The sequence below is a fragment of the Salvelinus alpinus genome, chromosome 9 (genome assembly GCF_045679555.1).
Source record: "Salvelinus alpinus chromosome 9, SLU_Salpinus.1, whole genome shotgun sequence".
In the NCBI taxonomy this organism is placed as follows: Eukaryota; Metazoa; Chordata; class Actinopteri; order Salmoniformes; family Salmonidae; genus Salvelinus; species Salvelinus alpinus.
Window position 1 is genome coordinate 24,919,014 of NC_092094.1, and position 12,838 is coordinate 24,931,851.

At 42.2% G+C, this 12,838-nt stretch overlaps 1 protein-coding gene across 3 annotated transcripts in view; it reads right to left on the reverse strand.

The window, feature by feature from the left end:
• furinb (furin (paired basic amino acid cleaving enzyme) b) overlaps positions 1 to 12,838 on the reverse strand; it is a 248,012-nt gene that overhangs the window by 44,369 nt on the left and 190,805 nt on the right. The gene's annotated exons all lie outside the window — the stretch shown is intronic.

Here is a 12,838-nt window from a genome sequence, read left to right on the forward strand (position 1 = left end):
TGTGCTGAGAATGTTCCAACGCCAAGCACCTATCCTGTACAATTCCTAGAAAGTTTTGGGAAAGTTGTATGCAAAATAACCACAGGATAAACACGATCTCACCAAGCTCTATGAAACATATCGTTCTCAGAACATTATGTGCTAGATGGGTCTTCTCCACTCTAACAGAATGGAGAAGGTAGCCTGGGGTGTCAGGTAGCCTAGTGGTTAGAGCATTGGGCCAGTAACCGTAAAGGTTGCTAGATTGAATCCCTGAGCTGACAAGGTAAAAATCTGTTGTTCTGCCCCAGAACAAGGCAATTAACCCACTGTTCCTAAGCCATCATTGTAAATAAGAATTTGTTCTTAACTTTCTAAATGAGAGTATGGATATTCATATAAAGATTAACTAGTCAGTGGCCACGCCCACGTGAGCCAAGACATTACGTTGGTGTCATGGAACCGCCCTTTTCTACTCCAGAGTATAAAATCACCCGTGACGAAATTTGCATTTCTTGCCAAAGAGACACACGGTAAGCCGGACGTCTCGAATGGTTAAGAAGTCAGAGAACGCCGGGACACGGAGACCATACAGCTGTAGTTTGGCTACACGGCTGGAAATGGTTAAACTCTGAGACTATTGATCACTACAGAAAGAGCAAATCTTAGACGTATAATTACTAGTTTGCAGCTAGAAATTACGTAAGTCTAGAACGAGAATACCGACAATCGCCGAAGCATCTATTCTATGAGAACATATCCGAATGGTACTCTGAAGTATCCATTCTAAACCCCTACAACAACGAAAGACATTGTGACTTCTGGGAAAGTTAACCAGAGACTGATGAACTCTACAGGACGATTGAGTGTTTTCAACGGAGAGACAACAACGGCATACGGACGTAAATATAAATATACATTGCAATTAACCTCGAATGAGCGTCCGTTCATGTGCAAAGGATTAGTATTTCAATTAATATAATTAGAGACTGTGTGTAGTGAATCCATTTAGTCTTTCCTGCTCTTTCTCAGTCCCCACCCCTTTCCTTTGTCTACCAAGCCGTCATATCGGCGGAGCCCGCTAGGGACTTATTCGTTGTATCATTGTTAGTAACCAAGATCTACTGTTTGTTTGTGATATATTTCTGTGATTATTTAGTTAGTAAATAAATAAGTCCCTAGCGGGACTTCCTAGTTAATTAATGTTTACATGATTAGTTTAATCACGTAATAATTAAACCTAGAGAACTGATTTGATAAATATAAGTCTTCACATTTAATGATAGTCCAGACACGACACACTCTCGGGCTGGCCGATATAGTTTTTTTTGTTACCTTCTATAACGGTACTTGAATGTTTGGTTTGTTAAATGTATTACACTGCGTGTAACATCCATTTTTATAGTTTACTCCGCTACTTGAGTTATCTCTCTCCGCTCTCTCTCTATGCCGCTTTCCACACAGACCTCACACACAGACCTTATTTTTGGTTGAAGTTGAATTGAAATCACTTAGAATGTATGTGTTGCCACCCTAGGGTCATGCACTCATGAAGCAAATTTTGACCTTTCATTATTCAAAAACATAATGCTTTAGTGCATTTCCATCTAAAATGATCCATGAGCACCAACATGTGAAGTTCATATGAGCATGTCAAATTGGGTGTCAAATGTAAGTTAAGAATCTGTATTTGAGAAAATTAAGGCATCTATACATTCTTCAACCAAACATTTGGAATAAGCAAATGTTTTGATTTCTGATCAAAAATATGTTTCAAATGTTTTGTTGCTTTGGCTCTGTACTCCAGCTCTTTGGATGTGAAATGATACAATGTGAAAACTGTCAGCTTTAATTTGAAGGTATTTTAATCCATATCGGGTGAACCATTTAGAAATGTTTTGTACATTTTAGGGGACCAAAAGTATTGGGAAGAATTCACTTAGGTGTATTAAAGTATTCAAAAGTTTAGAATTTGGTCCCATATTCCCATCAAGTTTATGACTACAAACCTGTTGGATGCATTTGGTGTTTGTTTTGGTTGTGTTTCAGATTATTTTGTGCCCAATAGAAATCAAATCAAATCAAATGTTATTGGTCACATACATATGGTTAGCAGATGGTATTGCGAGTGTAGCGAAATGCTTGTGCTTCTAGTTCCGAGAGTGCAGTAATGTCACGTCCTGACCATAGAAAGCCTTTATTTTCCATGGTGGAGCAGGTCAGGGCGTGACTGGGGGGTTAGTCTAGTTTATATTTTCTATGTGGGGTTCTAGGTTGTTTTTTCTATGTTGGGATTTTGGTATGATTCCCAATTAGAGGCAGCTGGCTATCGTTGTCTCTAATTGGGGATCATACTTAAGTAGCATTTTTTCCACCTGTGGGTTATGGGATATTGTTTTGTTTTGAGTTAGTGTTGTAGTCATGGTTCGTTGTTTGTTAGTTTATTGTTTATTGTTCAGTCTTTGGCTAAAGTTTCACTTCTTTATTAAACATGTGGAACTCTACGCACGCTGCGCCTTGGCCCGTTAATTCTACAATCGAACGTGACAAGTAATATCTAACAAGTCCACAACCACTACCTAATACACACAAATCTAAGTAAAGGGATGGAATAAGAATGTTGACAAACTCAGCAAAAAAAGAAACGTCCCCTCACTGTCAACTGCGTTTATTTTCAGCAAACTTAACGTGTAAATATTTGTATGAACATAACAAGAATCAACAACTGAGACATAAACTGAGTAAGTTCTACAGACATGTGACTAACAGAAATTGAATAATGTGTCCCTGAACAAAGGGGGGGTCAAAATCAAAAGTAACAGTCACTATCTGGTGTGGCCACCAGCTGCATTGTGTACTGCAGTGCATCTCCTCCTCATGGACTGCACCAGCATTACCAGTTCTTGCTGTGAGATATTACCCCACTCTTCCACCAAGGCACCTGCAAGTTCCCAGACATTTCTGAGGGGAATGGCCCTAGCCCTCACTTTCCGATCCAACAGGTCCCAGATGTGCTCAATGGGATTGAGATCCGGGCTCTTCGCTGGCCATGGCAGAACACTGACATTTCTGTCTTGCAGGAAATTACGCACAGAACGAGCAGTATGGCTGGTGGCATTGTCATGCTGGAGGGTCATGTCAGGATGAGTCTGCAGGAAGGGTACCACATGAGGGAGGAAGATGTCTTCCCTGTAACGAATAACATTGAGATTGCTTGCAATGACAACAAGCTCAATACGATGATGCTGTGACACACTGCCCCAGACCATGACGGACCCTCCAACTCCAAATCGCTCCCGCTCCAGAGTACAGGCCTCGGTGTAACACTCATTCCTTTGACAATAAACGCGAATCCGACCATCACCACTGGCGAGACAAAACCGAGACTCGTCAGTGAAGAGCACTTTTTGCTAGTCCTGTCTGGTCCAGCGACGGTGGATTTGTGCCCATAGGCGACATTGTTGCCGGTGATGTCTGGTGAGGACCTGCCTTACAACAGGTCTACAAGCCCTCAGTCCAGCCTCTCTCAGCCTATTGCAGACAGTCTGAGCACTGATGGAGGGATTGTGCGTTCCTGGTGTAACTCGGGCAGTTGTTGTTACCATCCTGTACCTGTCCCGCAGGTGTGATGTTCGGATGTACTGATCCTGTGCAAGTGTTGTTACACGTAGTCTGCTACTGCGAGGACGATCAGCTGTCCGTCCTGTCTCCCTGTAGCGCAGTCTTAGGCATCTCAGTACGGACATTGCAATTTATTTCCCTGGCCACATCTGCAGTCCTCATGCCTCATTGCAGCATGCCTAAGGCACATTCACGTAGATGAGCAGGGACCCTGGGCATCTTTCTTTTGGTGTTTTTCAGATTCAGTAGAAAGGCCTCTTTAGTGTCCTAAGTTTTCATAACTGTTACCTTAATTGCCTATCGTCTGTAAGCTGTTAGTGTCTTAACGACCGTTCCACAGGTGCATGTTCATTAATTGTTTATGGTTCATTGAACAAGCATGGGAAACGGTGTTTAAACCATTTACAATGAAGATCTGTGAAGTTGTTTGGATTTTTAAGAATTATCTTTGAAAGACAGGGTGCTGAAAAAGGGACGTTTCTTTTTTTGCTAAGTTTATAAATATATGGATGAGCGAGGACCGAGCAGCATAGGCAAGATGCAATAGATGGTATAAAATACAGTATATACATACGAGATGAGTAATGCAAGATATGTAAACATTAACATTAACGTGGCATTATTAAAGTGACTAGTGATCCATTTATTAAAGTGGCCAACGATTTAAAGTCTGTTTGTAGGCAGCAGCCTCTCTGTGTTAGGGATGGCTGTTTAACAGTCTGATGGCCTTGACATAGAAGCTGTTTTTCAATCTTTCGGTGCCAGCTTTGATGCACCTGTACTGACCTCGCCTTCTGGATGGTAGCGGAGTAAACAGGCAGTGGCTCGGGTGCTTGTTGTCCTTGATGATCTTTTTGGCCTTCCTGTGACATCGGGTGCTGTAGGTGTCCTGGAGGGCAGGTAGTTTGCCCCCGGTGATGCGTTGTGCAGACCACACCACCCTCTGGAGAGCCTTGTGTTTGTGGGAGGTGCAGTTGCCGTACCAGCCGGTGATACAGCCCACAGGATGCTCTCAAGTGTGCATTTGTAAAAGTTTGTGAGGGTTTTAGGTGACAAGCCAAATTTCTTCAGCCTCCTGAGGTTGAAGAGACGCTGTTGAGCAACTGTCTGTTTGTCCGTGATGTGAACTTAAAACTTTCCACCTTCTCCACTGCTGTCCCATCGATGTGGACAGGTGGGTACTCCCTCTGTTGTTTCCTGAAGTCCACGATCATCTCCTTTGTTGATGTTGAGTGAGAGGTTGTTTTCTGACACCACACTCCGAGTGCCCTCACCTCTTCCATGTAGGCTGTCTCGTCGTTGTTGGTAATCAAGCCCACTACTGTTGTGTCGTCTGCAAACTTGATGATTGAGTTGGAGGCGTGCATGGCAACGCAGTCATGGGTAAACGGGGAGTACAGGAGGGGGCTGAGCACACAAAATAATGGTAAACAATGTATTGAGTCATTTTGGAGTCACTTTTATTGTAAATAATAATAAAATATGTTTCTTAACACTTCTACATTAATGTGGATGCTACCATGATCATGGATAGTCCTGAATGAATCGTGAATAATGATGAGTGAGAAGTTAATTTGTACAAATATCATATACCCAAGGCATGCTAACCTCTCACCATTACAATAACATGGGAGGTTAGCATTTTTAGGAGGGTATGATATTTGTGGGCCAGTAACTTTTCGCTTGGCCCAACGCTCTTAACCGCTAGGCTACCTGTTAATGTCACCTCTCCCGGCTCTTACTGACACCTGCCATGACACCTAGTGTACTGTACTGTACTGTGATGTCCAAACTTGTGAAACATAGATGTTTATGATTGGTTCAGATTTGATCTGGTCCGGATCAACCAAATCTGGTCTTGTTTGGGGGTAGAGCTCATTAGTATAATAGCTAGTGTGTAGAGTAAATATACCCACATATGCAAAGGATATTGTATATTCTTACCTTGTGTACCTATTCAGGATACTCACCATGAAGATAATTATATTCATGTCTATAATTATAGTACAGATCAGGGACCCATGATGTAATTCTGTTAACGCAATTCCGTTACGGGATGTAAATCAACTTCACCTACTGTAGTTCAAAAAATGTAAAACTCAAGATCTCATGTCATAGCTGACACCCCATTCTTTCTGCAGTCATCTTTGAATTTTTTATTCGGAACAGATACTGTATTTAAGTGAGTTTTTTGGAAAACGTGGTCTTCCTGTAAATGTTTTTCTGAAATGTTTTGTGTAAATTGTTCAAAGTAGTCCTTGTGCATAGAATTGTATGGTTTGATAAACTTTGAAATAATGTTTTTTGTTTCATATTTTAAAGTGAACATTTTTGAGTCGAAGTGTAATTCCGTTACCTTGGAATTGCCCTTTAGCAACTACCTAGTACCTACCCCTCTCCATACAAGACGTTGATAATAAAAACCTAGTCTAACTTTTAATGACTTTAGTCCCTCAGGGCAAAAGTCAGTCAGCTGAAAGACGAGATCATTACTGTGTGATCATTAAAATGTCTGTATTCTTCTGCAGCCTGCCCTTGTTTCAGGACCTGGTGCAATGGGATCAGAATGCAATCTGAGGGAACAGAGCAAGCGTTGGCATTTCACATAGGTCATTACATCAGACATTAAGATCTCTTCCTGATTACAGTGCAGCTATCTGATTAGGAGGCTCACACACTTTCATGCCTTTCCCTCGTTGTCCATCCACATAATAGGAAACACTTCTGGGGCTAATTATAAAAACACTTATTGTTGTTGGAGGATCCAGTAATTCCACACGTCCTGGTTGGGTCCTAGGTTGAAAATAACAAAGGTTAAAGACAACTAATAATTCCATGCAGAAGAGTTAGAAAATACACAAATTCTTTGGAGTAGAGCTGGAGCAAAAATTACTGGGAGTGAATGGTAGCAGTACAGAAAGTTTGCCATCATCGTGGAAAATAAACCCAATCGTAGTGAATTTCAGCTAACTACCCAGCAAACACAACTGTTTTACTGTCACTATATTCATTTAAATGTTTTCTAAATTATCTACAGCCACTTTATTACTCCCGACCCGACCGCTGGTCACGTTTTCAATGCTAATCCTGTAGAATCAGCAACAGCGCTGGTCAAATGAATGTTTTTTTTTTTTATCGAACGCTCAGCGCGGAATTATTATGTTGTCTTAACTGGGGCTGTTGCAGTGATCATATTACCGCCACACCGGCAGTCACGAGTCATGACCGTAGTAAAATTCCTCGTAACTGTTGAGTCACATAATCTCTTCTCATACCCAACTCGCTAAAGACCATCAGGTTGCTAATGGCCTGATACTCAGGGATTTATTGTCCCTCTAACTCTGATATCAATGCAAATCCAATTGAAAATCGCATCAAACACTTATTATCAAAACAATATTGTGCTCTTAAACTCACCTCACTGTGATCAATCAATTTGAACAAAAAATGTTTAAACTGAGTGGAAACAAGACATGGTTGTTGTGGATGTTGTTTCAAAGCCTAACACAATGAAATGGACAGCCATTATTTCAAAACACCCATACCATATTAGAAAGTATGCATAGGCCTATATGAGCCCAAGCCAGAAAACAAACTGAATTAAAATAATGATTGTGCCGTTATACAATACATAGCCTACCACATATTACTTAAGATGTCTTTGGTAATTTAATTGGTCTAGCCTATACTCTCAAATTAAACAAATTCTAATAATCGTCTTTGAGTGTGGAATGTATTATTATGCATACTGGGTGGACTGGTTACCCTTTTCCACTCTCCAAACTTTATATCCATGAGTCAGGGACAGAACGCATAGGCCTAGGCGATCTGTTGGTTCATTCATGCTGCATGCTCCTCAAACAGTGGTTGATGCGTGGAGTGAACACCGTCTGGTGTTCAACTTTCCCAAGTTCTCTCACGTCACCCCGCTCCTCCGCTCTCTCCACTGGCTTCCAGTTGAAGCTCGCATCCGCTACAAGACCATGGTGCTTGCCTACGGAGCTGTGAGGGGAACGGCACCTCCGTACCTTCAGGCTCTGATCAGGCCCTACACCCAAACAAGGGCACTGCGTTCATCCACCTCTGGCCTGCTCGCCTCCCTACCTCTGAGGAAGTACAGTTCCCGCTCAGCCCAGTCAAAACTGTTCGCTGCTCTGGCACCCCAATGGTGGAACAAACTCCCTCACGACGCCAGGTCAGCGGAGTCAATCACCACCTTCCGGAGACACCTGAAACCCCACCTCTTTAAGGAATACCTAGGATAGGATAAAGTAATCCTTCTAACCCCCCCCCCTTAAAAGAGTTAGATGCACTATTGTAAAGTGGTTGTTCCACTGGATATCATAAGGTGAATGCACCAATTTGTAAGTCGCTCTGGATAAGAGCGTCTGCTAAATGACTTAAATGTAATGTAAATGTAAATGAGTGAAATAGGTGTTCATATAAGCCCAGATATTTCTATATGCAACCCCGTGTGAGAGCAAATTTTGATGGTTGCCACTAAAAAGAGGTGGTCCCAGCTGATTCTATATTTATTTCTCAGCTGATCAAATTATGCACATGCTCCGCTATTAAGAGCGTTGGGCCAGTATCCGAAAGGTCGCTGGTTAGAATCCCAGAGCCAGCAAGGTGTAAAAAACTGTTTCAAGTTGGATATTCGATGGATATTCATGCTTTCAAACCTCAATAGCTTTCAAACCACTTGAGCAACAGACTCCAAATATGTGTCATTATGTTGGAAAAATTGCGCACAACATTGCACAGGTCTTATTTTCACGATTTGGACATTCATTTGCTTTCCAAAGCTAATAAACATGTGGAAATGTGAGCAGCATTTTGTATTCCTAGTTCAATTAGTTAGGGAGCTTTTTTCACATTCGAATTTCAATAGTTCATTGGTCATGTGACGTACTTGACTCAAACAAGGTCCAGAACGTTCACTGACTACCCTTCTATATTGCACACCCTTTAGTTTGTCCATTTTCATCTCACAAGATTTTACATAAAATTTTCAACATTTAGAATATCAATAGCTCCTTGGTTATGTGACCTAGTGACTTCAAACAAGGTTCAGAATGTCCACTCAGTGGGCCTACACATTGCACACCCTTTAGTTTGTCCATTTTCATCTCACATGATTTCACATGAATTTTTCAAAATGTAAAATTTCAATAGAAATGGAAAACTACAGGCGAATATCTGTCGAATATCCAACCTGAAACTGTCTTTACCTCGGTGTTGAGCAAGGGCAGCGCACAATTGGCCCTGTGTCATCCGGGTTTGGCCAGGGTAGGCCGTCATTGTAAATAAGAATTTGTTCTTAACTGACTTGCCGAGTTAAATAAAGATAAAATAAAAATAATAAGTTAACCCCCAACAACAACTGCTCCCTTGGCGCTATTGACGTGGGATGTCGATTAAGTCAGCCCCCCGCACCTCTCTGACTCAGAGGGCTAAATGCGGAAGACACATTTTGGTTGAATGCATTCAGTTGTGCAACTGACTAGGTATCCCCTTTCCCCTAGCCTACCTTGCATAATGGAAAAACAGATGATCATTTTCCCCCTTTTCCTGCCCATTTACAGTGAGGGAAAAAAGTATTTGATCCCCTGCTGATTTTGTACGTTTGCCCACTGACAAAGAAATGATCAGTCTATAATTTTAATGGTAGGTTTATTTGAACAGTGAGAGACAGAATATCAACAAAAAAATCCAGACAAACGCATGTCAAAAATGTTATGAATTGATTTGCATTTTAATGAGGGAAATAAGTATTTGACCCCTCTGCAAAACATGACTTAGTACTTGGTGGCAAAACCCTTGTTGGCAATCACAGAGGTCAGACGTTTCTTGTAGTTGGCCACCAGGTTTGCACACATCTCAGGAGGGATTTTGTCCCACTCCTCTTTGCAGATCTTCTTCAAGTCATTAAGGTTTTGAGGCTGACGTTTGGCAACTCGAACCTTCAGCTCCCTCCACAGATTTTCTATGGGATTAAGGTCTGGATACTGGCTAGGCCACTCCAGGACCTTAATGTGCTTCTTCTTGAGCCACTCCTTTGTTGCCTTGGCCGTGTGTTTTGGGTCATTGTCATGCTGGAATACCCATCCACGACCCATTTCCAATACCCTGGCTGAGGGAAGGAGGTTTTCACCCAAGATTTGACGGTACATGGCCCCGTCCATCGTCCCTTTGATGCGGTGAAGTTGTCCTGTCCCTTTAGCAGAAAAACACCCCCAAAGCATAATGTTTCCACCTCCATGTTTGACGGTGGGGATGGTTTCTTGGGGTCATAGGCAGCATTCCTCCTCCTCCAAACACGGCAAGTTGGGTTGATGCCAAAGAACTCCATTTTGGTCTCATCTGACCACAACACGTTCACCCAGTTGTCCTCTGAATCATTCAGATGTTCATTGGCAAACTTCAGACGGGCATGTATATGTGCTTTCTTGAGCAGGGGGACCTTGCGGGCGCTGCAGGATTTCAGTCCTTCACGGCATAGTGTGTTACCAATTGTTTTCTTGATGACTATGGTCCCAGCTGCCTTGAGATCATTGACAAGATCCTCCTGTGTAGTTCTGGGCTGATTCCTCACCGTTCTCATGATCATTGCAACTTCACGAGGTGAGATCTTGCATGGAGCCCCAGGCTGAGGGAGATTGACAGGTCTTTTGTGTTTCTTCCATTTGCGAATAATCACAGAAACTGTTGTCACCTTCTCACCAAGCTGCTTGGCGATGGTCTTGTAGCCCATTCCAGCCTTGTGTAGGGCTACAATCTTGTCCCTGACATCCTTGGAGAGCTCTTTGGTCTTGGCCATGGTGGAGAGTTTGGAATCTGATTGATTGATTGCTTCTGTGGACAGGTATCTTTTATACAGGTAAGAAACTGAGATTAGGAGCACTCCCTTTAAGAGTGTGCTCCTAATCTCCGTTCGTTACCTGTATGAAAGACACCTGGGAGCCAGAAATCTTTTTGATTGAGAAGGGGTCAAATACTTATTTCCCTCATTAAAATGCAAATCAATTTATAACATTTTTGACATGCATTTTTCTGGATATTTTTGTTGTTATTCTGTCTCTCACTGTTCAAATAAACCTACCATTAAAATTATAGACTGATAATATCTTTGTCAGTGGGCAAACGTACAAAATCAGCAGGGGATCAAATACTTTTTTCCCTCACTGTAATTATGGGCCATTCTTAATCGAAACAAATTGTACTTTTATTAGTAAAGAGAACATTTAATTGAGAATAGTCTGATGTGTGAAAATATGATTACTTGATGAGAGAACAGCGTGTGTAGCCGGAGGCAAGGAACAGGGCGGAAGTTTTTTTTGTGACTTTCTCAAATCGTCAATAGCTTATAGTCGCATCATGCAGCCCATATATGTTTTAATTTCTAAGACATTCTAAGGTTTGTATCATTCACAACTATAGTTGCCAAATAACTCTAAATCTAGCGTATAGGACCTGCTTCAAATTATCACTTTTACTCTAAACATAGACACTTCATATGCGCATTTGCCCCGGAATGGAAAAAATATACTTTCTAGTTCAATTATATTCTTCTTACTATAGAATCATATAATACACAATAATGGCACAGGACATATAAGCATATCTTGTCAGCTAAATGAACAAGCCTACAGCCTATGGAATGACGTATAGCCAGATAACATACAGTAGGCGAACTCATATTATGTTTTTCTGAAATACACTTTCTTCATATCATAATGTTTCTTTAGGCCTGCCTAAAATAAAGAATGGATTTATTGTGATGGTGTATATTCAATTGATTTCCTAGACTTTTTTAAATGTAGATCAGCTGCTTGTAAGAGGCTTGTATGCGTGGAGGCCTGGAGATGCTAAACTTGGTTAGGTTAGTTAACGGTCAATTACCGTGAGACCAACAGTCTTTTGCATGACAATAACTGGCTAACAAAATTTCATGAACGCCACCGCCCTAGTCTTAACTGGTATTTTCCCCGAACCTAAATTGGGTCTCCACACCACTTTGCTGGTGAGTCAGAGGACAAAGGGATGGTGTGCTATCTCCAGCTGAGAAGCTGACTACACTGGAGCACAACTCTGTAATACATTACATTACCCACCTGCTATTTACCCATTATGTATAGGGATGGCAGGAATCCTATAGGTTAGAGCGTTGGGCCAGTAACCGAAAGGTTGCTGGATTGAATCCCCGATCTTCCCCGGTTGGCTGTCATTGAAAATAAGTATTGGTTTTTAACTGACTTGCCCTGTTAAATGAAGGATAAAAAAATGTTAGCTTTTAGAACACTTTCATCTACGCAAGACTGCTTCGATCACGTGGATTGGGATATGTTCCGCATTGCGTCCAACAACAACATTGACGAATACGCTGATTCGGTGAGCGAGTTCATTAGAAAGTGCATTGACGATGTCGTACCCACAGCAACGATTAAAACATTCCCAAACCAGAAACCGTGGATTGATGGCAGCATTCGCGTGAAACTGAAAGCGCGAACCACTGCTTTTAACCAGGGCAAGGTGACCGGAAACATGACCGAATACAAACAGTGTAGCTATTCCCTCCGCAAGGCAATCAAACAAGCTAAGTCCCAGTATAGAGACAAAGTAGAGTCGCAATTCAACAGCTCAGACACAAGAGGTATGTGGCAGGGTCTACAGTCAATCACGGATTACAAAAAGAAAACCAGCCCCGTCGCGGACCAGGATGTCTTGCTCCCAGACAGACTAAATAACTTTTTTGCTCGCTTTGAGGACAATACAGTGCCACTGACACGGCCCGCTACCAAAACCTGCGAGCTCTCCTTCACTGCAGCCAAGGTGAGTAAAACATTTAAACGTGTTAACCCTCGCAAGGCTGCAGGCCCAGACGGCATTCCCAGCCGCGTCCTCAGAGCATGCGCAGACCAGCTGGCTGGTGTGTTTAAGGACATATTCAATCAATCCTTATCCCAGTCTGCTGTTCCCACATGCTTCAAGAGGGCCACCATTGTTCCTGTTCCCAAGAAAGCTAAGGTAACTGAGCTAAACGACTACCGCCCCGTAGCACTCACTTCCGTCATCATGAAGTGCTTTGAGAGACTAGTCAAGGACCATATCACCTCCACCCTACCTGACACCCTAGACCCACTCCAATTTGCTTACCGACCCAATAGGTCCACAGACGACGCAATCGCAACCACACTGCACACTGCCCTAACCCATCTGGACAAGAGGAATACCTATG